Source organism: Anser cygnoides, chromosome 33 (assembly GCF_040182565.1).
Source record: "Anser cygnoides isolate HZ-2024a breed goose chromosome 33, Taihu_goose_T2T_genome, whole genome shotgun sequence".
NCBI lineage: Eukaryota > Metazoa > Chordata > Aves > Anseriformes > Anatidae > Anser > Anser cygnoides.
Window position 1 is genome coordinate 1,240,747 of NC_089905.1, and position 13,578 is coordinate 1,254,324.

The 13,578-nt window shown below is 47.9% G+C and overlaps 1 long non-coding RNA gene across 1 annotated transcript; it reads left to right on the top strand.

The window, feature by feature from the left end:
* Nucleotides 1-5,498, top strand: LOC136788069 (uncharacterized). The gene is made up of 3 exons (XR_010827075.1): nt 1-138; nt 2,506-5,256; nt 5,361-5,498. It is a non-coding gene; the product is annotated as an uncharacterized lncRNA (long non-coding RNA).
* The last annotated feature ends 8,080 nt before the right edge of the window (nt 5,499-13,578 follow it).

A 13,578-nucleotide genomic window follows, 5' to 3' on the forward strand; every position in this document is an offset into this window, starting at 1 on the left:
GTCCTCTCCTGCCACTTCTGCCCAGGTCCTCAGCATGGGAGCCGCTCGCCGCATGGCACCGCTCCGTCGCGCCTCCTTTCTGAGACAGGACCAGAATTTTTCCTTCTAACGCCTACACGCCTATCCACATACATAACGGTGAGTATCGGCTGGCCGAGGGTCTCCTCAGTTAGCTCTTCGAGGACACTTTGTGTAAGTTTTATGGAATGGCTGTTTTAAGCAATTTTTCCTGCTCGCCGCTATGGGTTACTAATGAACTGGAAAACAGTGCATCATCATCGGGTGATTCTGGCACATCTTCCTCGATTCTTTCCAAACTCTGATGAGAAATATTTATTAAACATTTCTGGCTTTTTCTGTGTAATTATGAGTAGCATTAGTGTTTCCAGCTAGTAAAAGTCCCGGACTATTATTAGGATTGCTTTTCTCTAAATATGATTTTAAAAATACCTTATTTTGTCCCTAAAACTGACAGCCAGGAATTTCTGTCTTAAGTTGCCTTTGTCCCTTCTGTATTACACACACTTCATGAAACTAATCTGTATTAATTACCCTCAATCCCTCCATCTCCTCGTTTCCATTTGTCACGTATTGCTTTTTTGTTCTAACTGCTGCCTTTGCCACTGCGTCTGTGCCAGATGGACTCTCCTGAGCGAGGAATTACAGCTCCTTGGTGGCTTAACGCAGTCTTTTTAAAAGCTCAGCCACCTTAATTTGTGTCTTCCCACGTGAGAGCCACGCAGCCTCCCAGCTCCCTTCACCTTCGGGAGGGCAGAATTTGGGGTGGCCAGGAGGCAGGACAGCCCTCGCTAACGTCGCCTTTGGCCATCTCCAGGCGACACGTGTCCCGTGAGCCCGGCTGAACGCAGAGGGCCACGGGGAGCTGAAGGCATCCGCGAGCGGCTCCTGGGATGTGTTTTTGGCTTGGATAAAAAGCTGGGATAAAAGACACTGTTAAGGAAAGCAAAGCGATGACCAAGCAGGTGAGCACGGCAGCTGGCGTGGGAGAGACTGGGAGCTGTTGCCGCGAGTTGGATTTCTGTGGAAATGTTTGTGTCACCCACTGTGTTTTCAGGCATACATGTTTTGTTTGACTTCATAAAATGGCCCTGAGAATACTATCCTGAGCCTTCCACTGTGATAATTTATACATTTTTGAAACAACCCTTTTCAAAATCTCCCTCCTCAGAGGAAAGAGAGTATTTTTTCTCTTTCTTTTTTTTTTTTTTTCCCCTCTTTATAAATTCCCTCAATGTCTGGGAGGGGTCAGACAAGCCGGAGTTCAAAGTGCCGGAGATCAGAGCACCATGACACAGTGGCTGGGGAGTTCTGCATATAGATGATTACTGCTTCTTCCCAAAAGAGTCGTATAGTTCTGGAAATCCTTCCCTTCAGGCTGATAGAAAGGGGACATTTCAGAGCTGTGCGGTTAGAATAAAGAGTTCATACATGCCTGATAGGCAGACAGAGGGTATTATTCAGAGCTGTAAGAATTGGTGGCTTTACAGTATGATACTGAGCAGTATGCAAAGGACTGGCATTAATTGGAACTACCCAGCGGAGATGTGGACATAATTATCTAAAGGACCAACTCTCAACAGATGGACTTAGTCATGGCAAACACACAGCACAGCTATCTAAAGAGCAAAAATGCAAATGCCCTAGAAGGGAGCCAGCTGAAGTCCTGCGGCTAATGACAAAAAGGAAGGACCGTTCCGTAACCCAGAAAAAAACCTTCCTTTCCTCTCCAAGCTGTTGCTCCTTGAGCACGTGCGCAGTCGTGGCTGCATCCAGTTCCCTGTCCTCGTCGCTGCGGTGCGGGCTGCAGACGGGTGCTGCCGCCAGACATCACCCTGCGCCCAGAGGGAGGGCAGGCAGGGGGGGAGAGGGCTTGGCACCAGCCCCAGCCCCCGGGGATGCCGTGGGTCCCTGCCCAGGGGATGGCTGGGGAAGGGGAGAGGGCAGAGAGCGAGGAAATGAAGCCCCGAGCAAGCAGGGAGGACAGTCCCGGCCATGCCGAATGCACGCGATGGAGAAGCAGCAGTGCCGAGAGGTCAGAGCCAGCAGCCAGGAGAGGAGCCTGGTTTCGTTCTCTTCGTGCTGTAGCAGAAGCAAGTCACTTGATTTCTTCAAAACAGCCTCCCGCTTCCTCCGAGCCTGTGCTCTTCCTTCCAGCCCACGTGCTGCTATATATAATCTCAGCGCTGTCTACCTTTTCTGCAGCCCAATCTGGGAGTCATGCTTCCCAGAAATCATGAGATGGCACTCAAAATCACGACAGTGCTTGAAAAGAACCTTGTATTCTTGGTTGCTTGCTTTCTGATCCTTCAGATAGGTCACAGGGTCACTTTTTTTAAAGTTTGTAGCTGTTGGCAGGAAAGCAAAATTGTGAAGTTCTGTAAACAAGATGCCTGTCTTTATTTTATGGGCTCATAAAAATAACGTTTGGCCTTTGCATGTCAAATGTATTGTTACCAAAATCAGTTTCTCTCTCTCCCTTTTCAGGAAAGCTAAGCAAATTTGCCCTCCGCCATCTGCTTCCTCCCTGCTTCCAGTGAAGATCCTAACCCTAACTCACCGTCTAGTCATCAAGAGGCAAAGTCACAGAGCAATCTGACTGTGTGATTGGGGAAATAATGGTTTGGAGCAGCAGCCGCCTCATCTGTTGTGTGATAGTAAGGCTAATTTCTCTGGAAGTTTAGCCTTGAGCAGATATCTGTCACCCGGGAGAGCTTATTGATCCCTGAACGGATTGCAGCCCCTCCTGCTGTGGACAAATGTGGACAACCCAGTCTCATTGCTAGCATGATTTCAGCATAATAAGAGGCTGTGTTTACCTCGAATTTTCATATGAGTTATTTGGTTAAACACTGACTCTTTAATCAGTAAAAGAGTGGAAAAGATCGCTTTTTATTACGGGGGAGACTGGTCTGTAGCCCTGGGGGATGTGTGTCAGCGTTACGTAGCAAAGCTGGGGCAGCGCGAGCACCACGAGCACCATTCACGGACACAGTCGCAAGCTCCTGCTCCAAGGGTTGGACTCAGGTGCTTTAAAACAGCCGAGCAAACTCCTGCACGCAAAAGGTGGGAGCAAGAGATCGGGGTGCAAGGGCCAGAGTCTGCCACACTTCAGCAAATGAGAGCATCTGCTGCATGTAACAGAGCTGATAATGCCTTGTTACACAACATGTGGGTGATGCTCAACTGGATGCATTCAAAAACCTTTAAAAATCTGTATCATCTCTCAGTGGTTTTCCTCTGACAATCCATTCACCCTTGTAGTGACCCAAAATTTTTGCTGGCATAGCTTTCCTCACTTCCAGACAGCTTGTGACCTGCTTATTCCTCTTCCTTTAGTTTTGAAATGTCGCTGTCTATATTTTAAGATGTCTTAAAAACGACTTCCCCTTTTTAGTGCCTTCTATACAGTTTTCCATCCTTTTCTTACCGCTTAGCAGTTTAGAAATGTTTCCATTACAAAGCAAAATTGCCTCAAAATCACAATCTGTTTGTTTATAGGAGCAATGTTCATGGATTCAGAGGAAAAAAAAAAAAAAAAAGAGGATATTTGGTCATACAAAACTCTCAGCACACAGAAATTTTGTTTCAGCTGCACCTTAGCAAATATTTGCCTGCCAAAGTTTCTGCTCATGGGAGCGTGTGGAGTAGCGCGGCTCCCTCCAACGCGGGGCTGCAACGTGGTGCCCGCGAGGAGGAGGAGGAGGAGGAGGAAGGGGACCCGGAGCCGCTGCTCGGGTGCTGACTCTGCCCGTTCCCCGGGGCACGAGGGGATGAATCGCCTCGTCCTCCGCTCTCCGATGAGGAAGAAGCCGCCGTGCCCTCGTGGGTCGCTGCGGGACGGGAGGGGGCACGCCGTTAATTAGCACGCGGTGAACGTGATTGCGAAGGAGCGCTGGACAGGCCTGAAGGACGTCCCGTTTCGTTTCAAAGGAAAATAAAAACGAGAGGTGCCAATTTAGAGCAAGAGGAGATTCTTCAGATCGAAACAGGCCAGGTGCCTGCTAGGGGTAGAGCAAGAAGGGTGCCAGAGAGAAGGGAACTGGGTACGAAGGATTGTGAACATATTTACAGCCATCTGGCACCCTCTAATTATCCAAATGACGAAGCTGCCTGAGTGCTCACCAAAATGTGGAGAGTGAGGGAAGGAAGGAGTTTGTTTGGGCAGAGGATCTTGAGCGCTTCATGCTTTCAACGTATGTTTTTTGGAAATGTTTTATATCACTTACAAGATTATTTATATTACTGGAGATGTAGGAAAATGATAGCAGAAGGACATGGAAGGGCTACTCCTTCTGGAGTTTTCCTTCCAGGTTTCTAAAAATCAAGTCATAGGAAAGAAAAGATGCAGTTTCTTGGGAGGCAGCATCAGGAATCGGGAAAGCTTGATTCCTTCTCAGCTCTTCCACTGACACGTTGTTAGCATCATCTGAAGTCTTGCAGTTCCTAGTTTCTTGCTGCAACACCTGGAATCGTGTTGTTTAGGAAAGAAATCCCAAGTTTTAGAACCACAGAGGAAACATTTGGAAATGACGTCATGCTGCTTACTCACAAAGTAACAAGGAAAATTAAAGTTTATGTTTTTTAAACACCACTATTATGCTTTTATTGGACTTACTGATGATTATTGAACGTCTGGATTCGCCAGTTGTGTTATCTTTAAATTGCTTTGCTTTGTTGTGCTTTCTTTCTGTGAATCGACGGTTTTGACTTCTTTTGTTGGTTTTATCACTGTCCAGCTGGGAGGACATGGGTAAGAGCTTGCAGCTCAGCTCCTTCTTTAGAATGAAACTAACCTCTCCCACCTGTGAGAGTTTTAGTTTTATACCGCTCTACAGAAATGCAAGCAGCAGTGCAATTCTTGGGTTGCAATTACAGTACATCCCTTTGCCCGACAGGAGTGAATAGGAAAAAGCAGTCACTTAATGTGAAATCTTGAGTATGTTTTTCTCTTCTTTTTGATCTGGGAGATATCATAAAGTCAAACACCGTGGTGTGATATTTTTAAAGGCTGAATAATTTTATGACCACTAATAACATCTGCTGTTCCGCCTTTTAAGAGAAGGGTAATCAAATTTCATGCTTCAGGGTATTAACTGATCACAGCAAGTACCCAAATCAGCTCTTTATTTTATTCTATCAGGAGCTAAGCAGTATGGGCTGCGTGGTCTCAGCCTCGTTCAGCTGGGGACTGGACTCTAATGACAAATTATTTATTCTGGCATGGCAAGAAGTAAGGTACTGGACTTAAAATTTGATATTTACGGTTGTTCACATACCACAAAAGATACCAAAGTATCCGTCACGTCCCCTGTAAAATCTGTATTTTTCTTTCTCCGTAGTGGTTCGAGCACACCGCACCTGTAGTCCTGTGTGCATTACATTAAACCAGCACGGGTACTGCCGCAAGAGCTCACCTCGGAAGGCTTCTGCCCCCTGAAATACAGCTCCCTGGGCTGAGCAGGATGGTGGCTGTAGCCATTTGTACACGAGCACTGCAGAAACAAGAATTAAATCAGGATTCAATACCCAGCACAGCAATAAAAGATGAGCATTAGCTAAATAGTGCTCAGCGGCTCGGATAGGGAAGAACAGGTCTGAGGACGGCACGGTGCGGTTAGGGAAGAAAGCCATCTCCTCTGGCAGGGAAACAATGGAGCTTCGTGTTCAAATGTTTTGAAAGAGATGTCAAACCAAGGCTTCGGCGTGCTTGTCATCGGGAAACTTTCTGTGGTACCTCGCGTGAGAGCAGACACAATGAACACCGTGTTCTGTCAGCTTCCGACCACGGATTTCTTGCATTTTCTGTCTTTGATTCCTTACTACACTTAATAAAATTGCTTTTCACTTTCCTGCCCACGTGCTCTTCATGTTCTTAGTGAGCCATAACTTCTGTACAGCATTTTCTGCCTCCCAGTCATTATATCCTTGTCATTAGAGGCATTTATGCCAGATTTCTTTTTTAAATACATTTTTCAAAATGCATTTCTTTCCTTTTTATGCATTTCTTTTTTTTTTTTGGATAGTTTGCATAAGTTTTTGGGTGCTGCAGCATGGATGTATTTTTTTGCCCCCCCCCCCCCCCCCCCCCCCCTTTCTGTTACAGTTGCTTTCTTGTCTTCTGGCAAGTTTGACTTCTCTCTTTTTTTTGGTCTTTTAAGGGATGTTGCCAGAAACGCTGAGCCAAAGCAGTTTCATTTCCTCATTTTTGACCTGATCTTTTTGACTCATCTACAACAAATAAAAATAATTTTCATTCTACATCTCATTTGATCCATTCGTTGTTCGCCCAATCTTTGAGTCCAGCTGGCGGGTTTTGGTACCATCTTTCAGACGAGAAATACCAGGAGGAATTAGGTGATATTACACTAAAACTACCCTCTTTTGCTACGATGCCTCCCAAGAAGTTGCTCGTGGCTAAGCTCATAATGTACCGACAGTCCCGGTTAGCAAGCCGATCTCGGTATTTCTTTGCAATTTCCTGCCGATGGCACGTCTGCCTCTGGGCATCGCCTCCTCGCACCAGAAGATGTTTGGTTCTGCCTCTGCCCGCTCTGGTTTGGTCGCGGTTCCCAAACGACCTGAGGTCGCTGCAGCCGCTGACCACGGGCCGGTCAGCGCGGGAGGCAGCCGAGGCAAAAAGGGGGAGAGATTTTTGTGGGGACACCTTACTTCAGAGCTTCGAAGGAAGAGGCTGAGGACGAAAGCAACATCTCCAGGGCCCAATTGCTCAGGCGAGTGCTTTAGGCAAAATTACGCCGTGCTCAGCCTGGCGCCCGTCCTTCGCCCTCCCAGCGAGTGAGATGTTCGCGTGAGGAACGGGCGGGCGCTAATTCGGCCTCACACCGGCCTTCCTGCGTGAAGTTTATCGGAAGGGGAAACGAAAAGTTGTCTTGCTCTGCCCTCTTATGATGGTATCGCATCTCCAGCTGTTTTTTATGAGGCACGTCCTGGCTGCAGCTAAGAGGCTGTCACGTTAAAACGTAAGTTATGTGTGTGGATGCTAAGGTCTAAGTGACAGGATTGACTTCAGATGTTAAACAGGATTGACTTTAGGTACTGATGTACACGTTCCTGTACTGCCCGCTTTTTTCTTCTCCTCGTTTAATCTTCCCCTTAACAAATTATTTGAACGGTTTATGGCAATGTTTCTACACTGAAAAAAAAATGTCGTGTTCCAAGTGAGGCTGAGCCAGGGGAGCCCACCCAGCAGAGCAGAGGCTGCGTTAGCTCGGGCCAGGAGCTGGGCGCACGCGGCCGGACCCCAGCTGGGACCCCCCAGGGGTTTTCACTCAGTTCTGGTGTTAGGCTGGTGCAGAGCAAGGCAGCCCCCTCTCCCTGCAGGGCACGCACAAAGTTTGATTGCAAAGAGTTGCAGACAAGCCGGAATTAGATAAATTAACTCATACGTGTTGTTCTTACAAACAAAATGCTCTAGCGTCGGCCTCGGGAGAACAAAAGGAGGCTAAAAATCTTAGCAAATGATGAAATAATGAAGAGAAACTCTGCAACTTCTGGCACGCCCCTTATTCATCATTTACGTTACACTGCATTAAACAGCATGTGCAGAACTCGTGGCCAGCGCTTACACTCCTCTGTTTCGAACTAAATAAAAAGGGTGGTCCGTGCTGCTAGCTGGTGTTCGTGTACTCACCAGAGAGCTCGCAGAAGACAGTGACGAGGTTGCAGCACTGAGCTCGCAGCCCAAGGTGGTCCATTTTTCACTGTCCTTTCACACAAGCCCAGGAATACATGCAGGCAGCCCATTGTGTAAAGACACCGGGGGCCAAAGGAAATGGTTGCAGCATGACTTCAGCCCTGGAATCTTATTATGAAAATGCCTAACTGCATTAAGCGAAATGGCGAGCCTATTCACGGGAGACACAAAGGAGTGGACATGGATGCGTGCGGCAACACTTGTGTTGCAATTGTCATTCCCACTCACCGCTTTTAACCTATCGTTTCCCCGATTAACTTAGCAGCCAGGAAGTATCTTAAGTTTTGAAGCACGCTCCAGCACTTCCAGGTGTTTTCTAGGGCTCTCTCCTCAGATACGTGGAAATACTCCAGGGATGCTGGGGTGCTCGTGTCCATCTGAAATGCATGCACTCTACCTGTTGGTCTGTGCTCAACCATTACCCACCGTTCCCAAAAGGAAAAAATCCCCGTGCCACCACCGAAAACATCGCGCCGTGCTTAGGGAGCCAAAAGCTTTCTTCACCTGTTTCCGTTTCCCTCCCTCCTTTCTATTTCTCACTTTGTTTAAAATGTTTGCCCGCGATGTACGTTACCCATCCACCGGAGTGAGCACACTCTGGGGCTTGTGGGGCCCAGGCGCTCCTCCTGAGGCTCAACGTGACCCCCGTGCGCAGGAGCTGCCTCCAGCTGCATTTCCTGATTTCCAGAAGCAGGAAGAACAGGAAAATGCATTTGCAAAAGAGATTATATTCTTAATATCGGGAGCTCCTGCTGACAGGAACAAGCTTTCCTCGCCGGCTGGAAAGCATTCAGCAGATTTCACATTCTTAAATAACGGAGCGAAGGCAGTGCCTCGAAATCCAGAACCCCTTTTGTTGAGTGATGGATGTTAAAACGTGCCAAACTGCTTCTGCTGCTGCACCCAGAAGAAACACCCGCAGACGCAACGAAGACATGCATCCAATGCAATAAAAGAGGGGGTGAGTGGAAAGCGGAGATGCCGTTGCTGGAATGGCAGTCCTCAGTTATGCCTGCGTGATCTTTGACACCGCTCAGGGCCATGCAAGTTTTCAGTGCTGCCCAGAAGCCTCCCCCCTGGCCCTGCTCCAGCGTGGGGCCCTCCCATGGGACACAGCTCTGCCCCACAGTCCCCAGCCACCAAACCCTTGCACATGAACCCCATACACACGTCTGTGTCACAATGTGAAGTGTCACAACCACGTCACGGAAAGGAAACTCAAGCGTACCGAAACGTCGGGATTCCGAGAAGGTCGTCACATCTGCCAAACCAAACCCCTTTTTGCCCAGTGGTTGGGATTCTGTTTGCATGCTCCATTATTAAAAATAAATAAATAAATAAATAAATAAATAAATAAATAAATAAAAGTTGTTATTCTTGTGCAAATGCCACTGTCCTTGACTCAGGACTTTGTGCGAGGGTAAGGCAATTCAGTAACAGAAGAAAAGAGAAGACAGTAGCGACAGCCTGCAGCCATACAACCCTAAACCGGGCTCTCGTTACAGTTTATGAAATCAGTTTCACGGGTTCTGACCGGAAGGGGAACGAGGAGCTGCCAAGGAACTCCCAGGTATGAGAGGAAATGGCACTGACGCTCAAAACCCCAGCTACCGAGAAAGACAGATTGATAGCTCAGCGTGTGGCACTGCTCAGCAGAGGCCAATAATTAACCTGATCGCTTTAGTTGTGTTAGAGGTCAGTACATGCTGTCCTGCTTAATAAAAAGAAAAATTCTCATTGCGGCGTTCGGTTATCGTTCAGCATCTAGTCTAGCATCCTTCTTGCAGCAACCGCTGTTGCTCACTGCTCCAAATTAACACGCAGCTCGCTAGATGCATTATTTTTTTGTAATGCTGTCCACAGACACTGGAGAGCAGAAATACCTCCTAGAAACCAGCAGTTCCTAAGCACAAGATTTGATTATCTTATTTTAGCATGCGCATTATGGCCCAGATTTTGAGCTGCAGCTGTGTTGTGCCGCGGGGACTGGCTCCGGTCTAATTTGGAGCAATGGCAGATCAGGAATCGGTACAATTACTGTGCCACAATGCTGCTCCAGCCACAGCTCCATTTCCCAATTAGCCTCTGCACCAGAAAGCTCAGCGAGAAGACGATAGGAAAGTGGCTATACGTGGCTTGGGGAGACTCCACGGCAGGTAGAAATACCCCGCTGACCGAATCTGTTGAGACTACAGCTGCTTCATGCAATTAGAGAGGCATAAAGCAGTTAGCTATAGGACCAGATCGTCCACCGCAACTTACTGAGGTTATTCTGGCCCAAAGGATGCAATTAATTACTATTATTACTTGTATATTTAGGAAATCATCCTCTAAATTTAGTAAATGTAATAGGATACGAAGTGTGTTGGTCAGAAAACATGGTGAGGACCGTTGTCCTGCGTGGACGACAGAACCTCGCTGTAAACAAACTATAAACAGTTATAAGGCCACCTTTGGCCTTAGAAAAGAATGCAACAAACCCCAAAACCCAAGAATCCTGGGTACGAGACCAATTCCCACATGACCAGACCTATTTTTCTACCAGGGGGCAGTAGGAAATGAAAACAACCGCATGCCTTTCAAAAAAAAGCCTCCTCCTGTGGAGCTTTTGGACTGGTAAAAGGCGATTCTATCTATAGAAGGTTTACAAGGAACTTGAACGATACCTATGAAAGCGGTATCGGATTTTGCTGTGTTTATGGTCGTTTCAGTGGGCAGCCTGTGCTTTGCAGGCAGGGTACAGAAGCATTTGTGGAAGGACAACCCCACAGGGTCGGCCTTGTTCTAACCTGAGAGGGGATTTTTATCATGAAGTACACCTGGGAATTTGAAGGGGTCCCCTTTAACTCAGAACAGGACTGTGCTACACATAAAGCATCTCCAAACCATTAGCACATGAGTAATGACACGCACGATGCCAAAAAGAGCTTCTGTCCTTTCAAGGGCAAGTTAAATTAAACAGCAGTGCAACGATTACAGGATCCTGTGGTCTTTTTTTTTCTGCTCAGGCAACATTCAATGATATCTAATATGGTCATCTTCAAAATTTTAGACACACATGGGAGAACAGAAAGAACGATGTTTTTGACCGGAGATTCTTCCTTCTCCCTTTTGTGTAGGCTGAATTTTCCTCGCCTCAGAGGTAAATTCTGATGCACTGCCACATTTTTACAGGGCTATCCACAGCACGCTCCCCCCAGTTATTTTGCCAGTGGACCCCTAAGCACGAGACCGACAAATAAATCTTTTGGACGGTTCATTTGGAAGAGCAAATGCGGAAGAGAAGGCAAACTTTCTTTCTCTCCTTTTGTGAAAAATTTGGAGGACTAATTTCACAAAGCTAATGCATACCAGACAATGCAGTACGAGCCCCTCCGGGCTGTTACATGAATAAGGCCTTTCATGCGCTGCACACTGCCGCGCTTGTTCCCTGAAGTAGCGCTTTCTGGTCGCTGACCTCTCAGCTGGCACGGGCAGAGGACACTGGACCCGGTGCCATTTGTCTGGGAGCCGAAAAAAAAAAGTGGCAGCCTCCTCCCAGCTGCTCCTTTCCGCACCTCCCGCCACACGCTTGGGCTGCGTCTGACACTGGGGATGGAGCCGCAGGATATTCTGCAAACTTAAAAGCCTCGGAGCTTGACGGGCTCAGCTGGCGGGATCCCCCGAAAGGCAGCTCTAAGCGCCCCAGTTTTCTGGAACGTCTCACGCCCAGCCTGCGTGCTCCGAAACCCCCAACACGCGGAGAACTCTGTAACTTCTCACCCTGAATGAACGCTCCCGACGTGAGTCGGGCAGCAATACACATTTTCAGAAGGCAGCCTTCTGCCCTAGCTCCTTAATGAAGGGGAAAACGATTCCTGCTGCAAGTAACTCCTGGATGTTGTAAAGGCAGGGTTAGAGATGAAGAACCGGAGCAAGGCGGAATATTTTACCGCGTTAAACCAAATCATTTCTTAGACCCCCCCCCCGACTTCAGGCGTGCACGCTGCTTCTTCTGCTGCACGTTCATCCCTGGAGGATCAAGTTTAATGAGACGAATGCAGCTAAAAGGCCCGGAGCCCTGCAAACGGTGGCACCCCAAGGAGCGACGTGGGCTCCCCCCCGCTCTGCCCGCAGCCGCAGCGCCGTGCGCGGGGTGCCCTCTGCTGCTCGGGGGCCGGATCCTGACCGCGGGGCCCGGGCACCTCCAGGTGGCCGAGCAGGGTGGCTGAAAGAAGTGCTGAAAGATATCCGCATCCCCACCGGGAGGTATGCGTGGAACTGGTTCTGTTTGTTTGATTGATTGATTGATTGATTGATTGATTTTGTTTTTAATGATGCCCTTTTCCTCTTTCCTCCACTGCCTTCCCTTAGCGGTAAAGGAGGGAAGAATCCTGCACAGACCATCAGGTGCCCCCAGGAGTGGGCTCCTTTTCCCCTGCCCTGTACGGAGGTGTGCAGGCACATACCAACGGAGGAAGACAAGCTCCCAAGAGCAGCAAAAGCACAAAATGATGGGAGGGTCGCAGTCGGCGGCCCCCCAGTCCTGCCTGGTGCCCGCTGCAACCTGTGGGTGCAGCCCAGCTGAGGCTCCTCAGCACCGCCAGCACCAGCATCACCACCACCACCACCATAACCAGCACCCTCACCTCCACCACCACCACCACCACCTTAACCAGCACCCTCACCTCCACCACCACCACCACCGTTACAGGCAGCTGCCAGACGAGGTCACTCCAGAACAAGATACAGGAGATTCTCCCCTTGTGCCTTCCCTCGCCTTTCCACTAAACGAGAGACAAATTTCTCCAGGGAGCTTCAAGTGTCTCGGCACGATCAATAAATAAATAAAGTTTCGTTCTGCCCCTCCAGAGCACAGCAGCTGGCGTTTTTTGATGGCCATTATTTCCCCAAGAGCATGACGCGTAAGTGGCACTTACTACTGAGCGTGTGATCAGCACAGCACGTAACAGCATCTGACTCGGGAACTTGTAACATACAGCTCTTAGTGTTGGTTTGAGTGCTCCCAGCTTTGTCGGTTTTATTGCTGCTTTCCATCACCGCAACGATGCAAGACAACTGGACGTGCTCTGTGTTCTCGCACATCTCTACGAGCTTTGCTTCTGTACTCTGCTCTGAAGAAAGCTGCCCGGATCTGGGCACTGCTGCTGTCACATTTACCCAAATAACTTGTCCCCAGGATTTGTGGAGCTGCTAGCAGTTGTCATGAAGAGCTGGGGAAAATAAGCCAAAAATTCTGCAGCTGAGCGATTGACCCTTGCGTGTTCTTTTAACTTCCTTCTTTTGAAGTTATGCCATATTGGAAACAGATAGAACTGGTGTTTGATTCCTAGTGAAAGAACGTTTTCCATACCATTAGAAATTAGGGTGTACTAGAGAAAGGAAAAAGAAACCTATCGGGGAATTTGCAAAAGTTGCAAATAGAGCACCTTAGAAGACCTGCAGTGAAAGACACGCAGCAGGAATTTCCAAATTTAAATGGTTGTCTCAGTGGGTGGTTCATATTACTATCTTCTTCATGGTTCCTCCCTTTGTTCTAAGAAATATTTTTGCTTTTCAGTAGTATGATGTTCCTGGAATTTTCTTTGTAGTGAAAATGCTTAACCTTAATGCAGAAATTATGCAGAAATTTAAGCCTACAGCTATTCAGAAATTCAGAGCAGATATAGATTAATATTCTTCCTCCTTCTATCCCTCCTCATTCTTAACAAAGGTACAACTAGTCTGTTCAGACCTGTGATTTGAATGAGGAGTAACTCTAGATGTCTTGGTAAAAAAAAAAAAAGAGAGAGAGAGAGAGAGAGAGTCTCTCTCAGGAAAAGCCTCTCTTATTAATTTGTGTA